The 19,883-nt window shown below is 44.1% G+C and overlaps 1 long non-coding RNA gene across 3 annotated transcripts in view; it reads right to left on the bottom strand.

The window, feature by feature from the left end:
• Nucleotides 1-3,356: 3,356 nt before the first annotated feature.
• The window catches only part of LOC121839043, a 22,042-nt gene continuing 5,515 nt past the window's right edge, over nucleotides 3,357-19,883 (bottom strand). For 2 of the 3 annotated variants that reach the window (XR_006078562.1, XR_006078564.1), the window contains exons 4-5: nucleotides 15,198-15,280; nucleotides 3,357-3,750 (exon numbers count right to left, since the gene is read on the bottom strand). This is a non-coding gene — a long non-coding RNA (uncharacterized LOC121839043). The remainder of the gene's footprint in view (nucleotides 3,751-15,197; nucleotides 15,281-19,883) is intronic. The other variant, XR_006078563.1, reaches the window with a different exon arrangement.

Genomic DNA, 19,883 nt, shown 5'->3' with positions numbered 1-19,883 from the left:
ATACTTTAACCATTGACCCACTACTGCCCTTAACTGCCCAGCAGCAGCCTCACTGATAACAATAAAACTCAACTGAAAAAGATCAGTTACACCACAGTCGCCTTGACAACCACTCACAGTAGGAACCCCAGCATGAGCCAATTCCATCGTTTGAAACCAGCGCACCCGAACCGTGAACAGCAGCAAATCTAAAGGAGAGCCCATGGGGCTCTGGTCAAAAGTAGTGCACTGTGTGGGGAATAGGGTGTCATTTGGGACGGAGCCCAGGTCACACCATAGAGAATTAGCTTAGCCAACAGCACCACAATTAAAAGGACAGAGCACCACAATTAAAAAGCGTAATTACACCTCTATTCCCCCAGCAAGCCGGCAGCTGTGTTTATCCCTCTTTCACTCTCTTTGTCTCTGTCTCTCTTTTCCCAGTTTTAACACAACACAGAGACACCAGCCCAGGGAAATTAGGCTGAATTGTTTGGCTTGCCGACCCGGATAATAAGGCCTTTCTCAGGCCCAGAGGGCAGAGAGATGGAGAGAGAATGAGAGAGAGAGAGAGAAAGGAACAATAAACAAGAATATTTCATATCTTAATTCTGAGTTTCTGCATCTCCAGAGCATGACCAGTGTTGACCATGCTTTCACCCACCCACATAATGACCCTGACACTGTAGTTCACACAAACCCTTGGGGAGACATTACAGTACGCTAGATCTGAAAACACTTAAAGACAGCCCTGCCTAATCTGTCTGAGCAATGGTTCGGAACGACCACTGTTTGGCACAAGGGGTCAAATCGTAATCGCCTCCAACACCAGCGAGAAATTCTAAGAACATTCCAATATTCCACCGCCGCACCTAGAACATCAGAACCCAGTTCCAAGACCAAGCAGCACCTGTCTGACCCCGGTTCTAACCACTGAGAACGCCAGCTTACGGAGAATGCGGCCAACACGTGCAGTGTCTGTTTAGGTTTACCAATCAGCGAGAGGAACTCCTGGCGTTGCCTGAACAAACACACAGTCAGGAGAGAACCCTGTTATGTAGCAGGTGGCCAGAGTAACCTACTCAGACCCTCTCACATCTCCTCCACTGCAGGGTCTCCTAAGGCCGAGGTCACCTCCCCACGGACAACCTGCGCTAGTTTACAGATGTCGACCCACGACACACACATAAACACACACACACACACCTCTGCCTACTGCACGGAGTAACGGCCAATCAAAGGGTCTGTCAGCAGTTGCACTTGCTGAATAAATGATCCAGCCTTGACAGGAAATTCCAAACAGCCTTTTTAATTCTGATCAGGCTTCAAGGAAGTGGAAAGAATAAAAACACATCCATTATAATGACAGGAAGTCTGAGATCACATGGCCACCAGCTGGAGCCAACAGAGGGATCAAGGAACCAGGAGAAGAAGAAAAAAAAGGGAAGAGGGGGGAGGGTAAGGTAAGGAGGACCAGAGCAGGGCTATATAAGGGTGATAGAACCGATGCTTTACATTACGGCTAGCTACCACAGTGGTATACAAATGCTAACACTATGCAGGCCTTGTTATGGGCTTGGTACACATGGATATGTTTAGTGCTCTCTCTTGGTCTCCTTCTCTCATTCTCTCCCTCCTACTTTCTCGTCGGTCCTTCTCTCTCGATCTTCCACTGTCTCTTTCTCTCTCCCTATCATTGTCACCCCCTGACCTTAGAGAACCTTTATTCTCTATTTTGCTTAGGTCAGGGTGTGACTAGGGTGGGTATTCTAGGTTCTTTATTTCTAGGTTGGCCTGGTATGGTTCCCAATCAGAGGCAGCTGTCTATCATTGTCTCTGATTGGGGATCATACTTAGGCAGCCTTTTCCCACCTGTTGGTTGTGGGATCTTGTTTGTGTATAGTTGCCTTGAGCACTGCATAGCTTCATGCTCCTTTTGTTCTTTATTGTTTTTTGCCGGTTCACATAATAAAGATGATGAACCCAAACCACGCTGCATTTTGGTCCGATTCTTACAACAACGTTCGTGACAATCGTTTTCGGAGAGTTCTGGAGGAAGCAATCAAATTAGCAGGGCTCTGTGAGGACTCCTTTTTAACAAGGCCCTACATTTCTAAAATAATTGAAATTAGATGCTTTAAATATGATTGGGTTGAGTATTATATATTATTATATATATATTATATCCCAGCACATGTTAATAACAACGGCGAAGTAACAGTAACTGTTGGTCACAAAGCAGTAACTAAGACAACTTCTTTAGTTGTGAATGTGAAATTAAGTGGATGACAAATACTTCCTAAATCCCTAGCCACATCGTGCTGAGAATGATGAATAATGATATCGATAACAAAGCAATTAACACTATCAAACAAGTATAATTAAATGAAATTGACCAATGTCACATTAAATGTATCAAATATTCCAAAACATTTTCTTTGAAACCAAATCCAGACTAAACATAATCCAAATGTAGTGTCTCAGTTCCCATTCAGTCTGAGGAGACAGACAGACAGACAGAGGAAGATACAGCGGGAGAGAGTCAGGCACTATTCCAGGTGATGCTCCTCTCCTCTGACAGTGGCAGCCATCTTGTACTACCCCCAGACAATCAGTCTGCTTCCACCTAGAGCAGTCAATGTGGTGTCTGTTCTCTCTAACTCAGGCATCTAGAGTAGACACTGACAAGCAGGCAGGCAGGCAGGCATCTCTTTTAAAAACCCTCCTGCTCTGTCTCTCTCGCTCTCTCTCTCTCCCCCTCCCTCCCTCTCTCTCCTCTCTCCCCCTCCCTCCCTCTCTCGCTCTCCCCTTCATCCTTCTCTCTCTCCCCCTCCCTCCCTCTCCTCTCCCTCTCCTCTCTCCCCCCTCTCTCTCTCTCCCCCCCCTCCCTCCCCCTCTCTCTCTCCCCCCTCCCCCTCCCCCCTCCCTCCCTCCCTCCCTCCCCCTCCCCCTCCCTCCCTCCCTCCCTCCCTCCCTCCCTCCCTCCCTCCCCCCTCCCTCCCTCCCTCCCTCTCTCTCCCCCCTCCCCCTCCCTCCCTCCCTCCCTCCCCCCTCCCTCCCCCCCCTCTCCCCCTCCCTCCCTCTCTCCCCCCCCCCCTCCCCCCCTCCCCTCTCCTCCCTCTCTCTCTCTCCCTCCCCCCTCCCTCTCTCTCTCTCTCCCCCTCCATCCCTCTCTCTCTCTCCCCTCCCTCCCCCTCTCTCTCTCCCTCCCTCCCCCTCTCTCTCTCCCCTCTCCCCCTCCCTCCCTCTCTCCCCCCTCCCTCCCCTCTCTCTCTCCCCCTACCTCCCTCTCTCCCCCTACCTCCCTCTCTCTCTCTCTCCCCCTCCCTCCCCTCTCTCTCTCCCCCTACCTCCCTCTCTCTCCTCTCTCTCTCCCTCTCTCTCTCTCTCTCCCCTCCCTCTCTCAGGAAATGGAGGGCTGTGCCAGTCAAATGGATTTAAAGCGCTCCATGTTTTCAAAGCAGGTGGTAAAGCACACTACAGCAGTAATGACGATCAGATTAATGTGAACTCTGCTTTTGATGGTTTTAATGGAATCATAAAAACATTTAAAAGTGTATGTTGTTTTTTAGAGAGAAGGTTATAGAGGGAGCAATTGAGAGAACGGTAATGATAAAATACTCACAGGCACGCACACAGGCGCACCTTACACACTCACCCTCAGATAGATGGGTGATGGCCGTCTGAGTCTCTTTGCAGTACGACACCACCTCTCTGGGTAGGAAGTCTACCTGTGTGATCTTAGACGCCCCCAGTCTATGTATCCTGCGCCTGGATGGAGACAGACAGGAAGTAGTGGGCCACAGAGCATTACACTGGGACATTTAATATGGTGATTCACTCCTTTTATGTCTGCAGTACCTCCTCAGGGCTTCATTCAGTAGGGCATCATGTTGTGGAACATTCAGAGATGTGAAACATGTTGCGTAGAGCCAGGGGTGCAACTTTGGTTTTAGAAGTGGGGGATAAACACTCCAAACAGCCTACCCGACCGCTCGGAGGCGTCCACATGGTCCTAAAGCACACAGTGGCCTTGTTTTGTATCACATTCCAATAATAAATGCAATTCCAGAATGTTTCCGTCCCCCCCGTCCCCAGTGAAAGTTGCACACCTGCGTAGAGCAGACATGTCAATGTGATAATGTAGAGTAAGGACTCAAGTAGGAGCTCTGTTAAGGGCATTTCTATATGCAATGCTCTGCGTGTTTCACATCTCTGAATACGCCCCTGGTGTTCAGACAGACGTTCTGATTGAACCACACAGACCCAAGAGGAGCAAGGATAAAGAGAAGGAAAAAGAGAAGGAGAGAGAGGAGAGGAACCGGTAAGTACGCTAGCTCGGAGTCAGCCTGCAGCTGCAGACCAGTGTCCCGCTGCAGGGTCCTCGGGTGGGCAGAAGGCGGCACAAGGGAGGAAGGGAGAAAAGATGCCAGGTTAGGAGGTTAGCCACTGCAGTAACTCACAGATAAGTGACCTTTCTTTTCAATTAGGATTTTTCCATTCTTGACTTGGAATTTCAAATAAATTCCTTGATTGACTGAATTTCAACAGAATTGACAAACAACACACACACAACGGAATAACTTTAGACACAAATAAACATGCAACAACATTGAGAAAGGGAACACATAATCATTTGTTGTAACAAGGGGACATGACTGTTGGGCAATTCAATGTGGAAAATGTTCACATTTTTAAATGTGTGTGTGTGTATATATATATATATACTGTGGGGCAAAAGAGTATTTAGTCAGCCACCAATTGTGCAAGTTCTCCCACTTAAAAAGATGAGAGAGGCCTGTAATTTTCATCATAGGTACACTTCAACTATGACAGACAAAATGAGAAGGAAAAAAATCCAGAAAATCACATTGAAGGATTTTTAATTAATTAATTTGCAAATTATGGTGGAAAATAAGTATTTGGTCAATAACAAAAGTTTATCTCAATACTTTGTTCTATACCCTTTGTTGGCAATGACAGAGGTCAAACGTTTTCTGTAAGTCTTCACAAGGAGTCCTTAAAACTCGTTTTTCAACCACTCCACACATTTCTTGTTAACAAACTATAGTTTTGGCAAGTTGGTTAGGACATCTACTTTGTGCATGACACAAGTAGTTTTTCCAACAAATTTTTCAGACAATTTCACATATAATTCACTGTATCACAATTCCAGTGGGTCAGAAGTTCACATACACTAAGTTGACTGTGCTTTAAACAGCTTGGAAAATTTTAGAAAATTATGTCATGTCTTTAGAAGCTTCTGATAGGCTAATTGACATCATTTGAGTAAATTTGAGGTGTGTCTGTGGATGTATTTCAAGGCCTACCTTCAAACTCAGTGCCTCTTTGCTTGACATCATGGGGGAAATCAAAAGAAATCAGCCAAGACCTCAGAAAAAAATTGTAGACCTCCACAAGTCTGGTTCATCCTGGAGAACAATTTCCAAACGCCTGAAAGTACCACGTTCATCTGTATAAACAATAGTACGCAAGTATAAACACCATGGGACCACGCAGCCGTCATACCGCTCAGGAAGGAGACGTGTTCTGTCTCCTAGAGGTGAATGTACATTGGTGCGAAAAGTGCAAATCAATCCCAGAACAACAGCAAATGACCTTGTGAAGATGCTGGAGGAAACAGGTACAAAAGTATCTATATCCACAGTAAAACGAGTCCTATATTGACATAACCTGAAAGGCCGCTCAATAAGGAAGAAGCCACTGCTCCAAAACCACCATAAAAAAAGACAAACTACGGTTTGCAACTGCAAATGGGGACAAAGATCGTACTTTTTGGAGAAATGTCCTCTGGTCTGATGAAACAAAAATAGAACTGTTTGGCCATAATGACCATCGTTAAGTTTGGAGGAAAAAGGGGGATGCTTGCAAGCCGAAGAACATCATCCCAACCGTGAAGCACGGGGGTGGCAGCGGCATGTTGTGGTGGTGCTTTGCTGCAGGAGGGGCTGGTGCACTTCACAAAATAGATGGCTTCATGAGGATGGAAAATTAGGTGGATATATTGAAGCAACATCTCAAGACATCAGCCAGGAAGTTAAAGCTTGTTCGCAAATGGGTCTTCCAAATGGACAATGACCCCAAGCGTGCTTCCAAAGTTGTGGCAAAATGGCTTAAGGACAACAAAGTCAAGGTATTGGAGTGCCATCACAAAGCCCTGACCTCACTCCTATAGAAAATTTGTGGGCAGAACTGAAAAAGCATATGCGAGCAAGGAGGCCTACAAACCTGACTCAGTTACACCAGCTCTGTCAGGAGGAATGGGCCAAAATTCACCCAACTTATTGTGGGAAGCTTGTGGAAGTCTACCCGAAATGTTTGACCCAAGATAAATAATTTAAAGGCAATGCTACCAAATACTAATGGCCTGTATGTAAACTTCTGACCCACTGGGAATGTGATGAAAGAAATAAAAGCTGAAATAAATAATTTTATTATTCTGACATTTCACATTCTTAAAATAGGTGATCCTAACTGACCCAAGACAGGGAATTTTTACTAGGATTAAATGTCAGGAATTGTGAAGAACTGAGTTTAAATGTATTTGGCTAAGGTGTATGTAAACTTCCTCCTACAACTGTATACATACAGTGCCTTGCGAAAGTATTCGGCCCCCTTTAACTTTGCGACCTTTTGCCACATTTCAGGCTTCAAACATAAAGATATAAAACTGTATTTTTTTGTGAAGAATCAACAACAAGTGGGACACAATCATGAAGTGGAATGACATTTATTGGATATTTCAAACTTTTTTAACAAATCAAAAACTGAAAAATTGGGTGTGCAAAATTATTCAGCCCCTTTACTTTCAGTGCAGCAAACTCTCTCCAGAAGTTCAGTGAGGATCTCTGATTGATCCAATGTTGTCCTAAATGACTAATGATGATAAATACAATCCACCTGTGTGTAATCAAGTCTCCGTATAAATGCACCTGCACTGTGATAGTCTCAGAGGTCCGTTAAAAGCGCAGAGAGCATCATGAAGAACAAAGAACACACCAGGCAGGTCCGAGATACTGTTGTGTAGAAGTTTAAAGCCGGATTTGGATACAAAAAGATTTCCAAAGCTTTAAACATCCCAAGGAGCACTGTGCAAGCGATAATATTGAAATGGAAGGAGTATCAGACCACTGCAAATCTACCAAGACCTGGCCGTCCCTCTAAACTTTCAGCTCATACAAGGAGAAGACTGATCAGAGATGCAGCCAAGAGGCCCATGATCACTCTGGATGAACTGCAGAGATCTACAGCTGAGGTGGGAGACTCTGTCCATAGGACAACAATCAGTCGTATATTGCACAAATCTGGCCTTTATGGAAGAGTGGCAAGAAGAAAGCCATTTCTTAAAGATATCCATAAAAAGTGTTGTTTAAAGTTTGCCACAAGCCACCTGGGAGACACACCAAACATGTGGAAGAAGGTGCTCTGGTCAGATGAACCCAAAATTGAACTTTTTGGCAACAATGCAAAACGTTATGTCTGGCGTAAAAGCAACACAGCTCATCACCCTGAACACACCATCCCCACTGTCAAACATGGTGGTGGCAGCATCATGGTTTGGGCCTGCTTTTCTTCAGCAGGGACAGGGAAGATGGTTAAAATTGATGGGAAGATGGATGGAGCCAAATACAGGACCATTCTGGAAGAAAACCTGATGGAGTCTGATGGAGCAAAAGACCTGAGACTGGGACGGAGATTTGTCTTCCAACAAGACAATGATCCAAAACATAAAGCAAAATCTACAATGGAATGGTTAAAAAATAAACATATTCAGGTGTTAGAATGGCCAAGTCAAAGTCCAGACCTGAATCCAATCGAGAATCTGTGGAAAGAACTGAAAACTGCTGTTCACAAATGCTCTCCATCCAACCTCACTGAGCTCGAGCTGTTTTGCAAGGAGGAATGGGAAAAATGTCAGTCTCTCGATGTGCAAAACTGATAGAGACATACCCCAAGCGACTTACAGCTGTAATCGCAGCAAAAGGTGGCGCTAAAAAGTATTAACTTAAGGGGGCTGAATAATTTTGCACACCCAATTTTTCAGTTTTTGATTTGTTAAAAAAGTTTGAAATATCCAATAAATGTCGTTCCACTTCATGATTGTGTCCCACTTGTTGTTGATTCTTCACAAAAAAATACAGTTTTATATCTTTATGTTTGAAGCCTGAAATGTGGCAAAAGGTCGCAAAGTTCAAGGGGGCTGAATACTTTCGCAAGGCACTGTATATACAGTTGAAGGCAGAAGTTTACATTTATATATATATATAAAAATGTAAACTATTATACAGATATATATATATTTTAATATATTTTAATATATATATATTATATATATATATATTAATATATATTATATATATATTATATTTATATATATATTGTATATTATTTATATATTATATATATATATTTATTATATCCCTGTTATAGATTCTTGACAAAATATCTGAATATCTATTTGAGGAAGATAACATTTGTTATGGTGGGACAAATGTACAACATTTTTACAACATGTCATGGGAAATATGAAAATGGATTAATAACTATGTATGGAAAAACAATACTTGGTGACCCACAATGTATGAGGTATTATATGATTATGGGAAGATATGCTTATGTGTAGAAATGTGAATTATCTAAATATAAAATAATCCCTATTATGTTGGACATATTGCCACACAATGCAACACAATGAATCATAACTGTGAAATGAGGCACAGGGTGCCAGAAGCTTTACAAACAGTTGTGTTGTATTACCATCTTTCATATATGCCAGTTTATGCCAACAATACATTTCACCAGCGCACAATGTATGCATCTTGACATATCATACACAAGGCACAATACATGTACACAATCACATTCACTATATGCAAGCAGTTCTATGACATACAGTGCCAGTCAAAAGTTTGGGCACACCTACTCATTCAAGGGTTTTCCTTTATTTTTACTATTTTCTACATTGTAGAATAATAATGAAGACATCAACACTATGAAATAATACATATGGAATCATGTAAACATCCCTTTTTCAGGACCCATTTCTTTCAAAGATAATTCATAAAAATGTGTAAACATCCAAATAAATTCACAGCTCTTCATTGTAAAGGGTTTAAACACTGTTCCCCATGCTTGTTCAATGAACCATAAACAATGAATGAACATGTGAAACGGTCGTTAAGACACTAACAGCTTAAGACACTAACAGCTTACAGACGGCTCTGAAAAACACCAAAAGGCAATCATCTGCGTGAAGGTCACAGTTAGATGAAAACTTAGGACACAAAAGAGGCCTTTCTAGTGGTAGACTGACTCTGAAAAACACACAAACAGAAAAAAACTGCCCGAGTGTTCTTCACTGACAAGGGCTTCGTGGTTTTGTCTCACCAGGGGACCACACACACCACAGACAGGGCTGGCAAAAAGTGTTCTTCACTGACAAGTCGTGGTTTTGTCTCACCAGGGGGGACGGTCAGATTTGCGTTTATCGTCTGAGGAATGAGCATTACACCGAGGCCTGTACTCTGGAGCGGGATCGATTTGGAGGTGGAGGGTCCATCATGGTCTGGGGTAGTGTGTCACAGCATCATCGGACTGAGCTTGTTGTCATTGCAGGCAATCTCAATGCTGTGCGTTCATGTGGTACCCTTCCTGCAGGCTCATCCTGACATGATCCTGCAGCAAGACAATGCCACCAGCCATACTGCTCATTCTGTGCGTGATTTCCTGCAAGGCAGGAATGTCAGTGTTCTGCCTTGGCCAGCAAAGAGCCCGGATATCAATCCCACTGAGCACGTCTGGGAATTGTTGGATTGGAGGGTGAGGGCTAGGGCCATTCCCCCCAGAAATGTCCGGGAACTTGCAGGTGCCTTGGTGGAAGAGTGGAGTAACATCTCACAGCAAGACCTGGCAAATCTGGTACAGGCCATGAGGAGGAGATAAACTGCAGTACTTAATGCAGCTGGTGGCCACACCAGATACTGATTGTTATTTTTTATTTTGACCACTCCCCTCCCTTTGTTCAGGGACACATTATTTCATTTCTGTTAGTCACATGTCTGTGGAACATGTTCAGTTTATGTCTCAGTTGTTGAATCTTTTTATGTTCATACAAATATTTACATGTTAAGTTTGCTGAAAATAAACGCAGTTGACAGTGAGAGGACGTTTCTTTTATTGCTGAGTTTAGTAAACAAAAAAAGTGTTAAACAAATCAAAACAAATTTTAATTTTAGATTCTTCAAAGTAGCCACCCTTTTGCCTTGATGACAGCTTGGCACACATTTGGCATTTTCTCAACCAGCTTCATGAGGAATGCTTTTCCAACAGACTTGAAGGACTTCCTACATATGCTGAGCACTTGTTGGCTGATTTTCTTTCACTCTGCAGTTCAACTCATCCCAAACCATCTCAATTGGGTTGAGATTGGGTGATTGTGGAGGCCAGGTCTTCTTATACAGCAATCCACCACTCTCCTTGGTCAAATATCCCTTACATAGCCCGGAGGTGTGTTTTGGGTCATTGTCTTGTTGAAAAACAAATGATAGTCCCACTAAGCACAAACCAGATGGGATGGCGTATCGTTGCAGAATGCTGTGGTAGCCATGCTGGTTAAGTGTGCCTTGAATGCTAAATAAATCACAGACAGTGTCACCAGCAAAGCACCTCACACCATCACACCTCCTCCATGCTTCACGGTGGGAACCACACATGTAGAGATCATCTGTTCACCTACTCTGCATCTCACAAACACAGGGCGGTTGGAACAAAATCTCACAAATTTGGACTCATCAAACCAAAGGACAGATTTCCACCGGTCTAATGTCTATTGCTTGTGTTTCTTGGCCCAAGCAAGTCTCTTCCTCTTATTGGTGTCCTTTAGTAGTGGTTTCTTTGCAGCAATTCGACCATGAAGGCTTGATTCATGCAGTCTCCTCTGAACAGTTGATGTTGAGATGTGTCTGTTACTTGAACTCTGCGAAGCATTTATTTGGGCTGCAATCTGAGGTGCAGCTAACTCTAATGAACTTATCCTCTGCAGCAGAGGTAACTCTGGCTCTTCAAATTCCTGTGCTGGTCCTCACCATAGCGCTTGATGGTTTTTGCGACTGCACTTGAAGAAACTTTCAAAGTTCTTTCAATTTTCCGGATTGACCTTCATATCTTAAAGTAATGATGGACTGTCATATGTCTTTGCTTATTTGAGCTGTTCTTGCCATAATATGGATTTGGTCTTTTACAAAATAGGGCTATCTTCTGTATACCACCCCTACCTTGTCACAACACAACTGATGCTCAATCGCATTAAGAAGGAAAGAAATTCCACAAATTAACTTTGAACAAGGCACACCTATTAATTGAAATGCATTCCAGGTGACTACCTCATGAAGCTGGTTGAGAAAATGCCAAGAGTGTGCAGAGCTGTCATCAAGGCAAAGGGTGGCTACTTTGAAGAATCTCAAATCTAAAAAATATTTGGATTTGTTTAAAACTGTTTTAGTTACTACATGATTCCATGTGTGTTATTTCATAGTGTTTATGTCTTCACTATTATTCTACAACGTAGAAAATAGTTTTAAAAAAGAAAGAAAAAGAAAATACCTTGAATGAGTCCTTTTGACTGGTACTGTATATGACACCAATGTGTCATGTATTAAGAACATATTATATTTATATATCATTCATGATAAAGCTGTGTTTGCTTTTGTTTGTGGAACCATCATTCAGGGCTGCTTACAGTATAAACAAACTGGAGCTTTCTCTAAAGTTCTCCCCCAAAGTGCACATTGTGACAGGGTAGCTAGCGTTTTTGACCCGCTAAACCTCTCAATAATACGTTTCAGGAATGGTGAACATGTCCATAACACTTTAACGGACACATAATTCCAGTAGAGCGCGGTAAAGCGTCAACCGCGTCGCCCACCCTGACAGACTGACTGTCTGAACTGGGATGACACCCTGAAGGACTCTATTGTCAGTCCCATCACAGAGAAATGATTTCCATTGAACCATGCAAGTAGAAATCTTTCAAGCCAGTGATTTAGGGAAACAGCGGGCATCAGGCAGCAGTCACCCAGGAGGTAAGGAACAACCCTTCATAGCTTTTTTCATCTTTTTAAAAAAAACACACCTGCCATAATATTTTCTTCCTGTCTGTATCACTGTGTCTTTCTGTCTGTCTGTTTGTGTGTCTTGTCTCTAGGCAACAAGCTTGGGCCATTGCTTGCTTTGAGTGGAAAATGTTACCCGTCGCTCTGAGCCTGATGCTTACTAATGCCAGACAACGCTGACTTGAGATGGGACACAGTCATAAATGGACACACTCAACATGGCCAACACATCATGCCTAATGGGGACAGCAGCCTCACACACCAGAGGAGGTTGGTTGGGTGGACATATAGGAGGACAGGTTCATAGTAGGTTTCCATGTGTTTGATGTGTTTCATACCGTTCCATTTATTCCATTCCAGCCATAGCAATGACCCTGTCCTCTTATATATCCAAACACCAGCCTCCTCTGAAACACATTGTATTCACATCGGCAATGGCAGCCTGCTTAGCTAACAGATGACAGAGTCAAATAATGATTGATAGAGATTGTATTCTATTGCAGTTCTAGCGGTTCTTTTCAGTGACAGAAATCTGACAATTGGATATACAAATGTATATATTCCTCTGTTCCCCCCCAATGTCTTTGTGTGGGATTGTTTTGTCTTGTTCACCTGGTTTACATTCCCTAATCAACTGCATATATATATTCCTCTGTTCCCCCCCAATGTCTTTGTGTGGGATTGTTTTGTCTTGTTCACCTGGTTTACATTCCCTAATCAACTGCATATATATATTCCTCTGTTCCCCCCCAATGTCTTTGTGTGGGATTGTTTTGTTACGTGTTTTGTATTGACGCGCCAAGCTGGTTTTTCCCCCAGGTACTATGTTTCAACCCGGAGTAGGTTTAATTGTTAAACATTTTTGCTTATTTGTGACTTTGTCGCGCTTTGCACTTTTGCCTTTGGCTGGAGGTTTGTTGGACACTGTTGCGTTCGTCTGTTGTTTGCTTCTGCCGAATAAAGTGTTCACCTGATCACAACTCTCTGCTCTCCTGCACCTGACTTCAACACCAGTAGAGCACAACTCTCTGCTCTCCTGCACCTGACTTCAACACCAGTAGAGCACAACTCTCTGCTCTCCTGCACCTGACTTCAACACCAGTAGAGCACAACTCTCTGCTCTCCTGCACCTGACTTCAACACCAGTAGAGCACAACTCTCTGCTCTCCTGCACCTGACTTCAACACCAGTAGAGCACAACTCTCTGGTCTCCTACACCTGACTTCAACACCAGTAGAGCACAACTCTCTTCTCTCCTGCACCTGACTTCAACACCAGTAGAGCACAACTCTCTGGTCTCCTGCACCTGACTTCAACACCAGTAGAGCACAACTCTCTGCTCTCCTACACCTGACTTCAACACCAGTAGAGCACAACTCTCTGCTCTCCTGCACCTGACTTCAACACCAGTAGAGCACAACTCTCTGCTCTCCTGCACCTGACTTCAACACCAGTAGAGCACAACTCTCTGCTCTCCTACACCTGACTTCAACACCAGTAGAGCAAAACTCTCTGCTCTCCTACACCTGACTTCAACACCAGTAGAGCACAACTCTCTGCTCTCCTGCACCTGACTTCAACACCAGTAGAGCACAACTCTCTGCTCTCCTGCACCTGACTTCAACACCAGTAGAGCACAACTCTCTGCTCTCCTACACCTGACTCCAACACCAGTAGAGCACAACTCTCTGCTCTCCTGCACCTGACTTCAACACCAGTAGAGCACAACTCTCTGCTCTCCTGCACCTGACTTCAACACCAGTAGAGCACAACTCTCTGGTCTCCTACACCTGACTTCAACACCAGTAGAGCACAACTCTCTGGTCTCCTGCACCTGACTTCAACACCAGTAGAGCACAACTCTCTGGTCTCCTGCACCTGACTTCAACACCAGTAGAGCACAACTCTCTGGTCTCCTACACCTGACTTCAACACCAGTAGAGCACAACTCTCTGCTCTCCTGCACCTGACTTCAACACCAGTAGAGCACAACTCTCTGCTCTCCTACACCTGACTTCAACACCAGTAGAGCACAACTCTCTGCTCTCCTGCACCTGACTTCAACACCAGTAGAGCACAACTCTCTGCTCTCCTGCACCTGACTTCAACACCAGTAGAGCACAACTTCTGCTCTCCTGCACCTGACTTCAACACCAGTAGAGCACAACTCTCTGCTCTCCTACACCTGACTTCAACACCAGTAGAGCACAACTCTCTGCTCTCCTGCACCTGACTTCAACACCAGTAGAGCACAACTCTCTGCTCTCCTGCACCTGACTTCAACACCAGTAGAGCACAACTCTCTGCTCTCCTGCACCTGACTTCAACACCAGTAGAGCACAACTCTCTGCTCTCCTGCACCTGACTTCAACACCAGTAGAGCACAACTCTCTGCTCTCCTGCACCTGACTTCAACACCAGTAGAGCACAACTCTCTGCTCTCCTGCACCTGGCTTCAACACCAGTAGAGCACAACTCTCTGCTCTCCTGCACCTGACTTCAACACCAGTAGAGCACAACTCTCTGGTCTCCTGCACCTGACTTCAACACCAGTAGCGCATACACTGACACCTTAATGCATCATAAGATGCATTTTGCGTGTAGCAATCCATAAAGCCAAAGGGGCCTATAATACTACAGTAATACTACTTTAATACTACTGAATCTAAACAGTCAAGGATTTTCTTTCAGAAATCATCCATCACATCAGCGATGTTAAGAACCATACTCATTATATTATCATCTAGTCAATATTCCAGTTTATCTTGGCCTGGCCTTAGTTTGGGTCAGTAACTCCAACTCAGCCATATGTTACAATAAATTATACAATGGGTGGGTCTAATCCTGAATGCTGATTGGTTAAAACGGCATTCCAGCCGGTGTCTATTCCACAAGTTACCACCGACTAAACCACCGGCTAAATCTATGACTTAGTCTTGGACCTAACAATACCTGTGGCAATAAATCCTCTAAACACTGGCTTCTCGGGCATTATCACTTAATTATACAACGGGTGGGTCTAATCCTGAATGCTGCTTGTTTAAAAATGCGGTATAATAACAGTAATATAAACAAGATGGCAGCTACCTGCCGGCTGATGCCCCATCGGCTGAGTCCTGGCTTCTCGTCTCACTGGGGGTGCTGTGTCGGCTCACTCATTTGGATGGGGACTAAATAATGAAAATAACACGTTTCCAATATTAAAGGTTGCAGCGGATTGGCTGGTCAACCCAAGCAATGCCAATGAGAGAGGTGCCCAAAAGTAAAAACAGGGTGAAATGGTTAAAAACAAATGAGTGATGAAAAATAATGATCAAATAAAAATGTAAAAACGGGACAGAAAGTCAAATGGATTGCTCATTTACCATTCAAGTCAAAGCAATAATGGCTTTCATTGGTCATTGGTAGGTTAATTAACAAAAGCCACTCTTGTACAATAACCAAAAAGTAATATTGCAATAGGATGTTGTTACAAATTTGTACCACCAGAGAACATTGACAAATACCTTTTTACATGTACAGTATTTGGGCAGTGGTGTAAAGTACTTAAGTAAAAATACTTTAAAGTACTACTTATGTCGTTTTTTGGGCTATCTGCACTTTACTATTGATATGTTTGACTACTTTTACTTCACTACATTCCTAAAGAAAATAATGTACTTTTTACAGCATACATTGTCTGTAACGCCCAAAAGTACTCGTTACATTTTGAATGCTTAGCAGGACAGGAAAATGGTCTAATTCACACACTTATTAAGAGAACATCCCTGGTCATCCCTACTGCCTCTGATCTGGTGGACTCACTAAACAGAGAACATCTCTGGTCATCCCTACAGCCTGTGATCTGGAGGACTCACTAAACAGAGAACAGCCCTGGTCATCCCTACTGCCTCTGATCTGGTGGACTCACTAAGCAGAGAACATCCCTGGTCATGCCTACTGCCTCTGATCTGGTGGACTCACTAAACAGAGAACATCCCTGGTCATCCCTACTGCCTTTGATCTGGTGGACTCACTAAACAGAGAACATCCCTGGTCATCCCTACTGCCTCTGATCTGGTGGACTCACTAAGCAGAGAACATCCCTGGTCATCCCTACTGCCTCTGATCTGGTGGACTCACTAAGCAGAGAACATCCCTGGTCATGCCTACTGCCTCTGATCTGGTGGACTCACTAAGCAGAGAACATCCCTGGTCATGCCTACTGCCTCTGATCTGGTGGACTCACTAAACAGAGAACATCCCTGGTCATCCCTACTGCCTCTGATCTGGTGGACTCACTAAACAGAGAACATCCCTGGTCATCCCTACTGCCTCTGATCTGGAGGACTCACTAAACAGAGAACATCTCTGGTCATCCCTACAGCCTGTGATCTGAAGGACTCACTAAACAGAGAACAGCCCTGGTCATCCCTACTGCCTCTGATCTGGTGGACTCACTAAGCAGAGAACATCCCTGGTCATGCCTACTGCCTCTGATCTGGTGGACTCACTAAACAGAGAACATCCCTGGTCATCCCTACTGCCTCTGATCTGGTGGACTCACTAAACAGAGAACATCCCTGGTCATCCCTACTGCCTCTGATCTGGTGGACTCACTAAGCAGAGAACATCCCTGGTCATCCCTACTGCCTCTGATCTGGTGGACTCACTAAGCAGAGAACATCCCTGGTCATGCCTACTGCCTCTGATCTGGTGGACTCATTAAACAGAGAACATCCCTGGTCATCCCTACTGCCTCTGATCTGGTGGACTCACTAAACAGAGAACATCCCTGGTCATCCCTACTGCCTCTGATCTGGAGGACTCACTAAACAGAGAACATCCCTGGTCATCCCTACTGCCTCTGATGTGGTGGACTCACTAAACAGAGAACATCCCTGGTCATCCCTACTGCCTCTGATCTGGTGGACTCACTAAACAGAGAACATCCCTGGTCATCCCTACTGCCTCTGATCTGGTGGACTCACTAAACAGAGAACATCCCTGGTCATCCCTACTGCCTCTGATCTGGTGGACTCACTAAACAGAGAACATCCCTGGTCATCCCTACTGCCTCTGATCTGGAGGACTCACTAAACAGAGAACATCCCTGGTCATCCCTACTGCCTCTGATCTGGTGGACTCACTAAACAGAGAACATCCCTGGTCATCCCTACTGCCTCTGATCTGGTGGACTCACTAAACAGAGAACATCCCTGGTCATCCCTACTGCCTCTGATCTGGTGGACTCACTAAACAGAGAACATCCCTGGTCATCCCTACTGCCTCTGATCTGGTGGACTCACTAAACAGAGAACATCCCTGGTCATCCCTACTGCCTCTGATCTGGAGGACTCACTAAACAGAGAACATCCCTGGTCATCCCTACTGCCTCTGATCTGGTGGACTCACTAAACAGAGAACATCCCTGGTCATCCCTACTGCCTCTGATCTGGTGGACTCACTAAACAGAGAACATCCCTGGTCAACCATACTGCCTCTGATCTGGTGGACTCACTAAACAGAGAACATCCCTGGTCAACCATACTGCCTCTGATCTGGTGGACTCACTAAACAGAGAACATCCCTGGTCAACCATACTGCCTCTGATCTGGTGGACTCACTAAACAGAGAACATCCCTGGTCAACCCTACTGCCTCTGATCTGGTGGACTCACTAAACAGAGAACATCCCTGGTCAACCCTACTGCCTCTGATCTGGTGGACTCACTAAACAGAGAACATCCCTGGTCAACCCTACTGCCTCTGATCTGGTGGACTCACTAAGCAGAGAACATCCCTGGTCATCCCTACTGCCTCTGATCTGGTGGACTCACTAAACAGAGAACATCCCTGGTCATCCCTACTGCCTCTGATCTGGTGGACTCACTAAACAGAGAACATCCCTGGTCAACCCTACTGCCTCTGATCTGGTGGACTCACTAAACAGAGAACATCCCTGGTCAACCCTACTGCCTCTGATCTGGTGGACTCACTAAGCAGAGAACATCCCTGGTCATCCCTTGCCTCTGATCTGGTGGACTCACTAAACAGAGAACATCCCTGGTCATCCCTACTGCCTCTGATCTGGTGGACTCACTAAACAGAGAACATCCCTGGTCATCCCTACTGCCTCTGATCTGGTGGACTCACTAAACAGAGAACATCCCTGGTCATCCCTACTGCCTCTGATCTGGTGGACTCACTAAACAGAGAACATCCCTGGTCATCCCTACTGCCTCTGATCTGGTGGACTCACTAAACAGAGAACATCCCTGGTCATCCCTACTGCCTCTGATCTGGTGGACTCACTAAACAGAGAACATCCCTGGTCATCCCTACTGCCTCTGATCTGGTGGACTCACTAAATACAAATGTTTTGTTTGTAAATTATGTCTGAGTTTTGGAGAGTGTCCCTGACTATCCGTAAATAAATAAAACAAGAAAATTGTGCCGACTGGTTTGTATAAGGAATTTGAACTTATTTATACTTTTACTTTGAAACTTAAGTGTATTTTATAGATTACATTTACTTTTGAATCTTAAGTATATTTAAAACCAAAAAAATGTAGACTTTTACTCAAGTAGTATTTTACTGGGTGACACTTTTACTTGAGTCATTTTCAATGAAGGTATCTTTCCTTTTACTCAAGTATGACAATTGGGTGCTTTTTCCACCACTGTATTTGGGTAGTGAGATATGTTTTCAACTGTTGTTAAGCCCATCATTTCAATATGAATTGTCGATGTTCTCCACATGTATTTGCATACAACAAATCCACCTCAATATCATGGGCTTGGGGAAACACCTGGGCATAGATTAAGTACTAATATAATACTAAGCCACACGTGAGGAAATACATACATTTACAAAACATGGGAAAGATAGGATGAAATGGGATATGTATGATATGGTTAGAAATTCATTTGAGAGAATGTACATAGCCTAGGCAGCCACTAGTGGGCGCCAGTATTGTCTAGGCTTTATATGCCCAGCCAGTAATACATACGTTTCTGCCTAGGCTAGAATGTGCAAAACATGAAGGATGAACTTTCACAGAAATTAAATGAATTGTATGCATTTTTAAGATATACTATACTCATGTCAATTCAAAACATTTTAATTTATTTTGGAATAGACATTGTGAAGACATAGAACAGTGAAATGTGAAACAGATAATGATCATAATCATGATTGCAGATTTATATTAGAGATGAGTAAAAGTAAAACTTGCAAATATTGTTGCATGCAATCAAATAGTAGCAGACATGCAGTACACTGCTAACTTGATAAAATGGACATGACATTTGCTCCATCCTGGCTCATCATCTACTGGATTTAGTGCATAGAAATATAATTTCTGGAGCAGCCAAATTGCTGTGGTCTGATGCGCAATGCCCCTTCTAGTAATTTTACTACTATGAGGTGGTGGTAATTTCTGCCTCAAGTGAATAACTGTGTGTGACATGCTAATTTGAGTTGAGCTAATCTGTGTACCTAGTGGGGTTTCTGGAGAGATGTGCAGTGTGTGTGTACCTAGTGGAGGTTCTGGGGAGATGTGCAGTGTCTGTGTACCTAGTGGAGGTTATGGGGAGATGTGTGTGTGTGTGTGTACCTAGTGGTGGTTCTGGGGAAATTTGCAGTGTGTGTATCTAGTGGGGGTTCTGGGAGATGTGCAGTGTGTGTATCTAGTGGAGGTTCTGGGGAGATTTGCAGTGTCTGTGTACCTAGTGGAGGTTCTGGGGAGATGTGTGTGTGTGTGTGTGTACCTAGTGGTGGTTCTGGGGAAAT

This window comes from Oncorhynchus tshawytscha, linkage group LG13 (genome assembly GCF_018296145.1).
Source record: "Oncorhynchus tshawytscha isolate Ot180627B linkage group LG13, Otsh_v2.0, whole genome shotgun sequence".
Classification (NCBI taxonomy): domain Eukaryota; kingdom Metazoa; phylum Chordata; class Actinopteri; order Salmoniformes; family Salmonidae; genus Oncorhynchus; species Oncorhynchus tshawytscha.
Note: the sequence above shows the minus strand (reverse complement) of the source record. Positions and strands in the feature narration are given on the sequence as shown.